The following is a 13,336-nucleotide window of genomic DNA, read 5'->3' as shown; positions in this document are numbered from 1 at the left end:
CAGACCTGACTTTATTGTGTCCTGATTGTAGAGTAAGAAGGGAACTTTCATGAATTCAAGGGTACAGTATTAGGCATTGAGCCTAATAGTTAAGGTATAGCTTCCACAAATTTTCCCCGTCAATTCATTCCTCTTGACATTTTCGTGCTAGGCATATATTTTCCATTTAACTTTGTACATTTTAAAGACAAATTGCGATTTTAATTTTCCGTTCACGCATCTAAAATCGATTCATGCGATGAAATTCTCAGTGATGAAGCTTCAGGAAGTAAGCGATTTTAATAAGAGAAATACCAACCCAGACATGGCACGTCAAGATATGTAATAAAGTTTAACCAAGGTCTTGGATTATATTAAAAATTAAATGGAAGAAATACCAATAATGTAGTTAAATAAGTGAGTATGTGAATAATAGAGTAATTGAACATTTTGAATTATGTATTCATTTTTAAATCCGATTAACATTTAATAGACTGAATAATGTCTTACCGTTCATTTGTATATCTGGAGCCTTTTAGCGTAGGGATCGTGTGTAAACTGCGCTTTTAATTCATGGAAGCAGGTAAAAATTAGTGACTTGAACCAAGGAAGTTAAGTTGTTGGTATAAAAATCGCATTGATACATTTTACCACTTTTGTCTCTCGTCGATGTACGCGGGAGTTGAATCTCACATCCAAATCTTATCGAACTCGATGAGACCGTTCCTCGATGACCTTGTCAGTCTTATGCTTATCATTTAACTCGATGGTAATAAAAAAATTACTTCCTTCAAGTTGCGGGACAACTTGCAATTGGAATATAATATCATTATGCTCCAAAAGCCGTAATGTTTTGGAAAAAACGTTCATATTCTATTCAGTATTCAAGGCCATAGAGCTCATATCAGTTTAGCTCGTATCCCTGTTTTAGTTCTTGCAATTACATCCATTGAATTTTAACAGTCTCACAAGATTCGTGATAAATATTAATATGAAAATGGTTTTCAGTGCCGCTGCAAGAAACACGAAGAGATGCTGGAGTGAGGTAGATGAGTGATTTGCCGTTAAGTGCAGCGCCATGAATCTGGATAAATATTCGTGACCCGAGCTTAATTCGTAGTGGCTCAGTTAATTGTCTTAAAAAGCATTGGACCTAATACTGTAGATGTCTGGAAGGGTGGGGCAGGCGCACCTCCCTGGCTCAAGGACACCTCGAGGAATGATCCTACCGATTAGTTACAGCAATAAAATGCGTTGAAAAATAATTGAATCTCGAATTAGAACATTTAGAAAAACTAAATGTTGCCGTATATTACCATTGTTTTACGGTTTAATACTCCTGGTTAACAAGCACCACTTCTCCTTTCCCTGAATTTTTCTGGTGATGGTTTTTGCCTCGATCCAAGCAGGGCAACAAGCTGAACGAAATTTGAGATAAATCTCACCCTTGGAAAAACTGCCGTCCAACAAAGCAGATCGACCAAGTGCCCTTACCTATGACCCCCCCATGACCGATCGAAATGTAGGTTCATTTTTTTCTGTTCCGTTCAACCCCTCACGATATTCTCCACCCGCGTGGGAATTAGCCGCACGATTGCTCCGGCCCGCCCGCGAGACGCTTAATTAGGCGCGCGTTCGGTCGAAACATGGCGGACGTTGGGGCCGGGCCGACGGCGGCGGGCACTTGCCCTTTCGCGCTCGCAAACCAAGACGGCGTCGAATGGGGGAGAGAGCGGTGGGGGCAGCAGCATCTCTCCTACAAAAAGGACCCCACCGCCTCCGGGAAAGGGTTTTTGCGTGGCTAAGAGTGAGAATCTCTCATCCAAACCCAGCGTGTGCTCGCCCCCTTTTGCACGAAGTTTTTATCGCCGCAACGTGACCCGAAAAGCGTGCTCATGCTCATTTATATGGCGGGGGGTTTTTCATGGGAGGTAACTCATCCTGCCGGTGCATACCAAGAGTGAAATAAGCGTGGGGAGGGCGGTGTCTGTTACCTCCCCATCTCATCCTCTTCGACGCCTCCTCCAGCCCCACGCTCCTTTTCCCTTCTAAACTCCTCAAGGAGAGTCTCTTCTTCCTCAGCGGCGCTATGCGCCACCTCTCCTCGCAAGCTCCTCTCTCTCTATATCGCGGGAAACAATGTCTGCTGCCTCCCCTTTCCACGGGGACTCCACCTCCCAGTTAAACCGCCCCCGACCTTTTTTTCCCCCATCTCGCCCCATCCCCTTCCCCCGCCCCCCTCCGCCTCTCCCCCCCGTCTCCCCGGGGGGCGGGACTTAACAGTTGTGCCGCTCGTGGAGGCGCCCGGATAGGTCCTCCCGGTCTCCCCTCTACTTCCCTGCCCCCACACACACGCGCGCTTCCTCTCCCCGCACCCCACCAGTCAGCCACGCCGAAGCGCCTCCGCCCCCGATACCCCCAACCCTGCCCCCTCCCCGCCCCCTCGTGCCGCCCCCGTGCCCGACGATCCGGAGAGTCGGACGGGAGAGTTTTGGTTTTACACGCGTGAGTGACACGGAAGGTTCAGTAGGCGCCTCGCCCTTACACGCGCCGCTCGCCAACAAACAACACCCACGGGGAGAGAGACGCCACTCAACTCGGCCCTCGCACGTAACGCGCCCGCGGTTATTTTTTCCGGCGCCGCCTCTCGGCATCTCGGCCCCCCTGATTTTTTCCTTCGGGGTTCAGCCGGGCCAAAAGGTGTTCCACTGCATCGGACTTGGGTCAATTTCCCTTCCTGTTTGACCGCGGCGAGAGGCCAAAGAGTTGCTGGAAGTGCAAGACACGACAGCGGTCGCGGACTTGAACCCGAGTTCGGCCCGCGGAGATTTTGTGCGGAAGATCACGATTTTGGTTCTTGCGCACTTTCTTCTGGGATGCTATACCTGAGTGCCACACGGAGGAGGTGAAAAAGGTTCCCGGATATCAAACGCCCGAGGAAGAGAGCCAAGCGAAGGTACTCTGCGAAGAAGGCGGAACAAGGAGAGATTAGCAAGAGAGGGAAAGTTGTCGGCGCTCCGAAGTTGCGAGGACTCGAGGCCCGCGGTCCGGATCGCATGCAAGGTCTTCCAGAAGAGGAGTCACCGTGAAGGTGAGTCCCGCTTGGCCCTCCGTGCACCGCCCGACTCTTCCAACCCGAAGGATACCCACTGACCCTCCTCAAGTGCGACGGGCCCAGTGATGCGTCCCTCCCCGGCAAGTGCCGTCGCCTCGGCCGGGCAGTACCCCGGGGTGATCCCCGCGCTCGAGAGGGAAGCCGAGAAAGGGTCCGGCGGCCATCGTCCGCTGGGCGTCCGCGAGACGGTGGCGGAGTGCCCGGCTAGGGAGAGGGGTGTCGTCGATGAGACGACCCTAATAGGGTTCCCCGCTCGACGGTCGTGGTGGTAAAACCACATGGGAGAGTGCTGTGGCCCATGATTCAATAGGCCGATGTAGTCTTTTCTACATTAGTTTTTAGTTTTTGTGACAGCTGTAAGGCGCTGTGGAAGGTAGAATGTCGTGATTTTTAGTACGTAGTAAAGTGAAAACAATGCTTATTGTGCGGGATAATATTGCCCTTAGAAACCCAGAGCATCAGAAGAACAGTGATGAAGAAGAAATAATCATCTCTCCGAACGCGATGCTTCCGTGCCTATTTAGCGCGACTGGCTTGAGCCCGAGTTCTCCAAGTACCTTGTTTTTTTTGGTAATTCGAGTAAATTTATGACCGCCTTACTATGGTTGAATTTCATCCAAAGTCTCTCTATCGCATCCTCTTATTTTTCGGAACTTTCTGGGTCTCATTTCCTTTTCTGAACCCGTTTTGTTCTCCGCTTCAACTCAGCTTTTGTGCGCTTTACCGTTTCATTTCGGATGTAGGGCGTTTTACGTACCAACGAGAGTAAATGCTTTGAAATACGGTTTTAAAAGGTTATGGTCAACTAACCAGGCATTAATTTTTAATCGTGTGTGATCCTAATACGTTGGTCTGAAGATCGCGCAACTTTGCGCTTTGATTTGTTTTGGGTCATTACAGGTACCTGAGCGAAATGAAGCATCGATAATCGCTTTTCCTATTAGTGAGCGAAGGTTAGCCATTGGAATGACCCATCCGGTAACTAATCTCAGTTTTAGATGGTCGTAAATATTGTTTCGGAGAACCTAATGCAAGGTCTGAGAGAAATGTAGGCGTCTACTTATTCGAGTTTATTGAGATCAAAACGTAGATCGTGCACCCTTGAAGTAAATGATGGTTATGGATACCCCTTCAGGTTTCCTGACAGAGGATATTATTCTACGTTGAATGTACGCGGCCTTTCGGGGGGCATCGCCTTCTCCGATGCCTTCGCGCGAACTGCCGGTGGTCCGCGTTTGTCTCCGGGCTTCCCTCCGATCTGTCGACCGATTGCCGGCCGCCCTTGGCTCTGCCCTGCCGGACGCTGATTCACGGTGACTGGGAAGTTTTCCGTCTGCCTCTTATCGGGCGACCCTTTGCGGACTCAGCTGGATAGATCGTACATAGGCGACTTTCGGTTAATATTCAGGGACTTTATTTTCTCCGCTACAATATTCTTGGCGCAAAATTTCATAAAAAATATCCTGTTTGTCTCGATAATGACGCTATAGGCGTTGAAACTAGTCGGCAGCATTAAAAAATTTATAGAACAGTACTTTGTGTTTGAATTTGCTCTACCATGAATTAAAAAAAATCATTTTGGCGTTCAAAGAAAAATACCGGACCAACTATATCTCAAAGAAATCCATTTTCTGGATTGGATACTCTTCAGGTCATTAGTCGAGCTCTCTGTCCATCTAATTAGCAGTGTCAAAATACATTCGCTTATAACTTATTCTTATAAATTCTTATTCGCTTGGAGCTAGCTTTCCACGAAATCAAATATCGCGCAATTCAGATAAAATCTTGTCTCAGGACGCCCGGGAAGCATTGATTTCATTAAGATTTGTTTCCTTATTTTATTTCTATTATTCCGCTGACTGTAGTTACGACGAATAAGGGTTGTTTTTATTATTAAGGGATATTAAGGGAATTTTTAACATTATTTCTATTGGAATTATATGTTTTTAATTTTTACAATTTTATTTAAAAGGTAAGTCTGATGACATTTATTCAACATTAATCTCCCAACGTAACTGGATATTGATATTCCCATTTTTCCGTGAATTCAAATTTTCAATAGTTTCTGTACTGTAAGTAGTCATTTTATATGCGTTTAGCGTGGATATCATACCATTTTACCTTTAATGCTGTGAATGAATATGCCTTTACGATATTAGAAAGTTTGTGACATACGTTGTAGATGTTGATCAAGTCATATTTTACTTACACATTTTTTTTTTTAATTTCTCGTCCCGAAAATCGTTAAAATATCACACGGTGTATGTGTACTGCTCGCTAATTATCTCTTTTCCTTCGTCCTGTCTTTGTGGGACCGCAAGATACTTTTTTTCTTCGCCAGGTCAAAATTAATTTCATATCCTCTGAATAAATTCACCATCAAACCTAAATGATCGAATTAAGTTTTCCCATTCTTGCGCTTCTTCCTCTTTATTTGAGAGAAACATAAGCTTCGCTTTAAATAGTGTTGAAAGATTTTTCGTTGCAAATGTTTCAGCTACTGGTTGTGAAGTCGAGAAATTTTTCCTAACTGTCGCAGCTGGCAGGCAGGAAGCATAAATGTAGCGTTTTCTAAGGGTTATGTCGCCAGATTGCTTAACAGGATTAATGAGCATTTTTCACGGGTGTGAAAAATTTCGAACACAAGTTTTCGATTCGCATTCAATGGTGCATAGTTGCCTAAAATCTAAAATTTTACCATCTCCTTTACTAACTACGTAATTAAATCTTCACTTACGCTGCTGCGAAGAAAAGAAAATGTTCTGTTCTATCTCATAGTTCGCTGTCTCCGAGTCTATGTTTTGGGTTAATTGCACGTGATGAAAACAAGTGAGTTTCTGACCCATAAAGATATAATTAATGTAACCCCTTGATACATTTATGTTAGTGATAATGGCAAAAAGTAAGGGACGTACTGCTAACGATGTCGATAAAAATACCTTGATCCTACGTGACGAGCGAGAGTCATTTGAGAAGTTTTGATTTTACGCTGTCTAGGTTTTGATGTTACAACGTCCTATTGACGTTGATCCGATCACTATTTAATTTTTGAAGTTGATGGCAGTACTCTAAGGACTAAAAGAGCGCACAACCATTAGCGCTCTTACCTGTATGCCCTTACATATTGGTTCTATTTACCTATTTCACTACATTGGTCGCCGGACGGAGGCCAATCTCGCATATTAATTCAGGTATCTTCCTGTTTTCTCCTGTTTTATCATCATTCTTCTATCTATCTCAATCTTCAGCTTGTACTCGTCCCTTGGCATTAGTTCCGTCCACACCCTCTGTCTACTCTTTGTCTCTTCATCCACCAAATCGAGCATTTCTTAGGTTAAATTCAGTGGTGACTTGGTTGAACTCATTTTGATAATGTAAATTCAAATGAGTACTAATGAGAGCATTTCAATTCAACTGGCTTTGTATCCAAATCTATAAAGTGTTTTCTACTTAATTTTTCTACTTACTTAAAGGATTATAGAAAGTTATTGCATAGCTAACTACTTCATAAATATTGGTTGAAAACTAGGCATTCATAATAAGCCATGGCTGAAATAAAAATCTGTGGAAAATACTTAGTCAAATTCTTCCTCAATTCTTTTCCTTTCCATGCGCCTCTCTTATTTCTCTATCCTCCTCAATATCTAAGTCTGAAAATATAAGAGTCATTTTCATCGTTATTTCTAACGGTCCACGATTTTAGCATTAAATCGCGCTAAATTCTGTGTCAGATTATTCGACAGTCTTCCATTCCTGTATAATTCTTCTCTCATCCACTCATTTGCGATGGCTTGCATCCATTGCTGTTAATTTCAAATTCTCCTTTATCTTACAACGCAATTAGATTAATCCTCGTGCCTGGGTATTTAGCCAGATCCACATTTGTGACTTTACTTCCTTAGCTCAAAAAGAGCTGTAAATTTTCAATTATCCCATTTATGACTTTCTTTCCGTTTCTCACGCGCTGTTTCAATTGTTACCAGCAAGAAACGAATGCAGATAATAAGACACTTCGGTTGTATAAATTCAAGTTACAGTCCTTAGCTTCGTACGTACTTTGGCGGGTGTCCAAAGAATCCTTACTACATTCTCAGGTGGTCGCTCGCGAGAAATGATGGATTTCTGTCCTGTTTCAAGATTTTAATTTGAGGAAAATATAGCTCAGTAAACCGAAATTTACATTGATTTTACGAATATATATTTGAATGGAATGCGAGAGTGATGAAGAACATCAATGAATTAGTTACTGTAGAGGCTTGGAAAAAATGCAAAAAGTATATAGATTGAACTAAAAACGTCATTGTTAGTATAATATATTCAGTTCAAAGAATATTCAAAATAAAGTTTCAATTTTATCATATGTTATATGCCAGGTACGAATCATAATCAACGAGGATGTAGGTATACCTTAAAACTCCTTATATGAAACACATTAGACGATATAAGTTTAGGTTTCGGTCTAGCGATCCAGAAACATCTACGAATATTTAACTCCAGAACGGTATACTGTTGATGTAAATACATATCATATTGCTAGTTTTGTCAGTGGTATAAAATAGATACTGATTATAAGTGAAGAACCACTGATAAATAGTACCTTGCCTAAATTTTTACTTGCCATCAATACCTTTTCAAAAATGCAAGTTTTACTTGCAGTCTACTCTTTGTTTCCTGAGTTTAATCGTTACTTCCGTATCAATCAGCGCCATTATGCCTTGGCCAAAAACGCGGAAGGTAACTTACAATAACTTGGCGAGTGATAATTACATGAGAAGTAACGTTCAAGCCCTTTTTTATTTTACTATTAAATACCTAGAGTGCGATAAAGGTTTACCTTGAAAAACACCCTACCAATAGGCTCTCGTTTATTAACCTCTCAGGATATTTTCCAAACTTGTGTCTGTAACTCTACTTGTAAATATAACAAGTTCATTTTTAAATTTGTAGTTGGTAGGTACCATTCATTGATTGCATTTTCTAAAAGGTAAGAGTAAAGCTGAAGGGGCCTTGTTAATTTTTCATGTTAATGTATCCACCTTTGCTAATTATTTCGTATTACGTCGTCGGGTGTCGTTGAGAGGGCGATTCGCATTCGTGGACGGAGGTTTGTGGTGGGGATTTTGACCATTCCTCACGCCCCGTCTCCCCACGAACCCTTTTGCGACTGCGCGATTCCATTGTGACCCTCGACCCCTTTCGCGCTCTTTGAAGTCTTTTCCCGCCGCGCCGCGGCGTTGGCTTTGGCCGGCATTTTTTACTCACTCCGTGGGGTCACTGTGGCCACGCGCTCGTCTCTCTACGGTCGTTTGATTCCCCAGTGGCGACCCCGCAATGTGTCGCGTGTAATTCGGTGGACTCCAAAGACACGGATGGGGAGGATGGCGCTGTATCTACGGGTAGGTTAGACACTTTATTAGAGTAAGAATATTACGCGCTTCCTTGCGGTTTCCTGTGTTTGGGTTAACCTTATAATCATATTAACAATTATTGGCCGTTGCGTTCAAATTTTTACGCACATTCAACATATATCTAAAAGTCATTATGATACTTATTCTGTTTCCAAAAGGGCTTTTAGCGTTCATTATCATTTCATGAAAAATTGTAGATTTTTAGTGATTTTTATCCAATATTGCTTGTCCTGCCCTTTATTTAATTCTATGGATGTATGATACCTGTATAAACATGGGAAAGATCACTTACTTGGTTTTGGTATTACATCTACGTATCATTTGGCCCCTTCAATTTTTAAATTCATGAGAAAATCCCTTAGCGTAATCAAAGATAACAAAGATCTAACGCTCCAACATTTCTTTACGTATGGATCCAAGTTTCCTTAGATTCATACACCGTACCAGCGCATGCAGAAAATGAAGAAAAAAATCACGATAAAACATTTCCGGACGAATGGTGCAACGTGCTTTGGGTAATTGTGGAGATAAACCAAAAGTGATGGGGATCGGCTTCTTTTCAATAGTTTACAATTTCTTTTCCTTTCGCTTGTTATCAGGAACCGCTTCGTATGTAGCTCGTTCATCTTAGCTTTTGCGTCTTCAGCCACGGCATAATGAATTGCGGGAAAATCTCTGAAATGGACTAGAACGATTGGATAACAAATCTTCAAACTCTAGTCGCTCACGAAAATGACAGATGGAAGTCGCGCACGTCGCGAAATTCAACGCCTAGCAAACGCTTATCCTCCACAGCAGTCACAAATATGCGTGATGTTGTTAAACTCTCGCGCAGATCCTCGAATAATCTCAGGTCAGTCTCATCCTCTGGCTTCATTCCTTTTCAAAAGCGAAAACACCCCCCTGTGTCTGTGAAGTGCTCCGTGGGAGCCCTCCGCGTGGTCGGCATTGGGATCAGGTTGCGGTCCCTGGAGTCGTGCTTTTTGTCGGAACCTCGCCATTCTTCTTGATTGCCATTCAGCACGCCAGTCTATCTCTGCCGCGAGGGGAGTCTTTTATATTATGTGGCCAACCCACGGACATTTGCCAGTCTTTATCGTCGCTGCGTGCCATTCTCAGTTGTTGTTAGTTGTTGGGGTTGCACTTTCAAATAAGGCAGTCTTTTCGTTATTGAATTGCCCTTTTAGGATTCGTTAGATTATTTATAAATGGTGAAACTCGGGTTATTAACCCATTAGAAATGCTAGGAAACGCACAAATACACATGCTAGAATAGTACTTTCAGCTTCCATGGGAAAGAATTTTAGCATTTCACGCAATAAATTCGAGGAATACCTTCGGTATTAAGATATTCTTAGCAGGTATTTTGTATAACCATTGAATATTCTACGGAAACCAATCGTATCAGTCTCTCTGTGAGTAGGAAAAATAGGATGAGGTGAGCATTGTGTTCTTTGAATACCTCAAATCGTGGCTGTGAGGGATTTTAAATTATTATTATACATTTATTCATTAGCTCTTGGGTTTTCCCCATTATTTTTCTCTAAGTAATGACAAAGAAAGCTTTATTGTTGCAGTTTGAATTCCGATCCCAGTTAAGTTTCTAAGCTGTGCATCAAAATCGTCTTTTTTGCCATTGATATGATTTAGCAGTGATTAGTTGGAACAGGAAAAAGAAGCTAGTTATTATATTACAGTTATAATTTTTCAATACATTTCGAAAGTTTATTAGAATGTTCTCCTAATTAACCTTTATTATCTTGAGTAAGTTCCCATGATTATTTGAACCGCGTGACATTAGTGAGCAAAAGATTTCGTATAACCTACTTGGAAACTCAAGTTTCAAAATAAGTTTTTTGAAGTATTATACACAAAAAAAAAGAATTAATGTACCAAATATTCATCATGAGCAATTTTTTGTAAGGTGAATTCAAAATGCTTGAATTGATCTTTGAAGGGCAGCACATAATATTCGTGTGACGAATGCCATCTGCATAGAATGCATTTTTTCTCTTGAGTTCTCTCGCACCTGTCATTTTGTCTTTTATCAAGTTCTTCAGTCAATTTGGCGATTTTTTCCGAAAGATGTGATTAGAGTTATGCTATCTCGTTTTTGTTTCCTACAACGTGATCACTTTTTGACAGCATTCACATCCACTGCGAAACAACATTCTTGATTGAAGATCATTTTAGTTATTTGCGTACAATAATAATTTATGCGTGTGCACTCAAATTTTAGGTAGACAGCGCATGCAAGTTGTTTGTTCCAAGGCGCATCGCTACTTCTCTGTTCCCACCGAGAGGCGCCGCGGTCTCCGGCGGAAATCCAAGCGCGCTCGCGGTGATTCTGTTCCGCGAACTTGGCGACAAATCTCAGGGGTTCAGGCGCCTATCCTGAAGCCTAAATTTTGCACCGCATTTAGAATAATGACGGCGAATGTTAATCATTATTATCTGCTTGTTTCTATCGAATAACCATGGGCTGTCAATCATAATTTTGTTTTGTCGAAGCCTCTTGAGTTTTCTCATATTATGCGGTTGACTCGCTGGACTACAAGCGAGATTTGTACGTTTCTTTCATTTATACAGCGTGAATAAAGTTGTCTGAATCTCGAAAAATTTAGTTAATACAAATGGAAAAAGTAATGCTTATTGGTGGAAAAATGTATTACCGGAATTCCGTTCCCAATCAGGAGTGATTGTATTATTTACCCTCTAATAAGAGCTTGTTATTTTGTCTGATTACAATTTACAGTTAAGTTAATTCTTAAAACAATATATGTGTTGTCCTAAAGAAAATAATATTACATGATTACGGTGGCATTTCGTGATCTGAAGGTTCATAAGAATTAGTGTTTCGAGTCCGAAGATTGGTAAAATCGTTCTAACCTTTAATTTCGATCGACCTTTATTTTAGGAGTATAAGAGTCGAAGTAAATTCGTTAAGCATTTCCATGTAATTATAAACGTCTTTTGTGCACGACTTAGGTTTATGAAGCATGTTGAAGTTTTGGTGTCAAGAATCTTTCTACTTCTATTTTTTTTTATATCGGTATAAAGAATTGGACCTTTTTCGTTTATGAGACCCATTGGAATCGGAATGATCATATCTTATGATATAAAAAAAACATCCTGGAAAACTTACAATCTCTTTCACTGAAGGCTCACTCAACACATAAAATTATGCCTGCGCACGCATAGTAACTTACGCCGCTTACGATTGTTGTTTCTGTGTTGTTACTATATTACCGAGTGCTGCGTGATCTAATATTATAGATGTTGAAACTATGGCCAATGTTGCGTAGAGGAGCATGGGAATTTGACAGTGTCTTTTCATTGCACATTATTGGATTTTCATCAAGTTTTGACCAAATTCCGGTCATATTATTATTCCCATCAACAGCTGAGTTAGTATTACCATTGGTCACCACTAAAGAGTGTTATTTAGCTGAAACTTTTATCACTACGATTTAGTTGTAGGTTTCAGTAGGATTCTTTACATAGTGAAATGGGAAAATGCTAAAATGGGTCCCTAATCGAGGTAACTCGCGTATCAAGATACTGAAACCAAAATGTTAAAGAACGAAAAGTAAGCGGCGACATTGATTGAGAGTTTTCCGTTGAGAAAATTGAGCTGCCAGTAGGTTGCACTAAGCGTGTGAAGTTTTCCAAAGACCACCTCGGGGACTGGCCGGTTTACCCGCAGTAATTAAACCATCGCTATTCTCCGGATCCACATGGAATATCGCAGAAGGGGTAATGGATAATCCGTCATGGAGATTTCAACGGCCGGATGTTGGTCTCCGGCCCAAGGTCCCTCGCTCCGACTTGTAGCGACCGCGCCGCGTCGGAATTACCGCCTGCCTCTGATTCCATCACTCAAAATTATCCTTATCTTGCCAGTGACTTTACTTAGTTAAGGAAAATTGCTTTCCGTTTCCTTGGGGACGCCATTGTTTTTGTTCGTGAGGGATTATAGTTAGGTTGAGTGTGTGGATTTAAGATATAACTCCGGAGAGTGAAGGAAACATTATTTTCTTCATTCTTGGTCTAGTGATAGAAAACCATGGTCACCAGAAGATTATGCCTCATAATTATTACCTTACCACCTTATTTTTTTCACAGTTATTTCGTCTGAATTATTGTAGTATCCATTACGAGAATTGGTTGTATCGGGGAGAAAATAGTGTATCTTTACGTTATATAAATGTTATTTCACATTATAAGAGTTTAACAATCATATTATCCAATTCAGCATGGTTTTGATACCATTTTAGGCCATTATTATAATATATTTTCTATTTTTAATAATATATATAGTGGAAATAAGATGAACGTGATTACTTGTATCATGGTTATTCTTTGAAGCAAATATTATGAGGTATTTCCTGGTAAAAAAGGTTATGTATATAAGGATTGATGCGAATAGTTTTGTATTTTTTCTGTAAAGTAAATAACTTTATAATAACGGAATGAATTGTTTCCATCGAACTGCTTCACTTTATTGAGGAATAAGTATATTATATATCAGATACAGGGACTTACAAAAAATATTGGGGAGGCCAAACCGGGAATCTTGCCCCGAGAAATTTTATAATTAGTGAGTTTTAAGTGGTTTAAGAATTTTAGAAGAGTCATATGATCAACATTAGAACCCTGCTAACTCAAATATCGAGATCTGGACACTCCGGGGAAAATCGACAAGCCTGGCACATTTTTTCCTCACACCCATAACGAATTTTTGAGGGGGCTCGGGCCCCCTCAGGCCGCATGGAGTCGGCGCCACTGATCAGATATAGATAATCGATCAAACAGTATTAAGGTAACTCATTCA

General features: G+C 41.3%; 1 long non-coding RNA gene across 1 annotated transcript in view; it reads left to right on the top strand.

Moving 5' to 3' along the window:
• Window positions 1–2,474: 2,474 nt before the first annotated feature.
• LOC124162369 overlaps window positions 2,475–13,336 on the top strand; it is a 51,071-nt gene continuing 40,209 nt past the window's right edge. Inside the window, exon 1 of the long non-coding RNA XR_006865547.1 lies at window positions 2,475–3,070. This is a non-coding gene — a long non-coding RNA (uncharacterized LOC124162369). The remainder of the gene's footprint in view (window positions 3,071–13,336) is intronic.

The sequence above is a fragment of the Ischnura elegans genome, chromosome 7 (assembly GCF_921293095.1).
Source record: "Ischnura elegans chromosome 7, ioIscEleg1.1, whole genome shotgun sequence".
NCBI classification, from domain to species: Eukaryota; Metazoa; Arthropoda; class Insecta; order Odonata; family Coenagrionidae; genus Ischnura; species Ischnura elegans.
Note: the sequence above shows the minus strand (reverse complement) of the source record. Positions and strands in the feature narration are given on the sequence as shown.